We start from the raw sequence: 411 nt of genomic DNA, 5'->3' as shown, positions 1-411 counted from the left end.
GTGTCATCTAGTAGTTACATATCCTTTTGGTAGAGGTCACTGCATATGCCTTTGGCCACGTGTTCTCAATTTGTCTCATGTTAGATATAGTATTCAGTGGAGGATGATGACATGTGTTGATGGCCAAAGAATGAACATCTGGAAGGTGACTCAACCCTAATGTACAGCTTTATTCCCTCAAATTTTACTAGTCAAATTTTAGAAGTTTGATATCATGCAGCAGCAACATTTCTCAGCTGTTAGGTTGGGTCTGTGTAACTAGTCAGCTTATTTTACATGGAATATGCTGTGCTTAGTCAGTCAGTCGTGTCTGACTCTTTGTGACACTGTGAACTGTATGTATCACAGACTTCTCTGTCCAAGGGGATTCTCCAGGCAAGGATACTGGAGTGGGTTGCCAAACACTCCTCC

The sequence above is a fragment of the Bison bison genome, unplaced genomic scaffold, assembly GCF_000754665.1.
Source record: "Bison bison bison isolate TAMUID 2011002044 unplaced genomic scaffold, Bison_UMD1.0 scf7180017863823, whole genome shotgun sequence".
Lineage (NCBI taxonomy): Eukaryota > Metazoa > Chordata > Mammalia > Artiodactyla > Bovidae > Bison > Bison bison.
The sequence above is the reverse complement of the archived record's forward strand: the minus strand, read 5'-3'. Positions refer to the sequence as shown.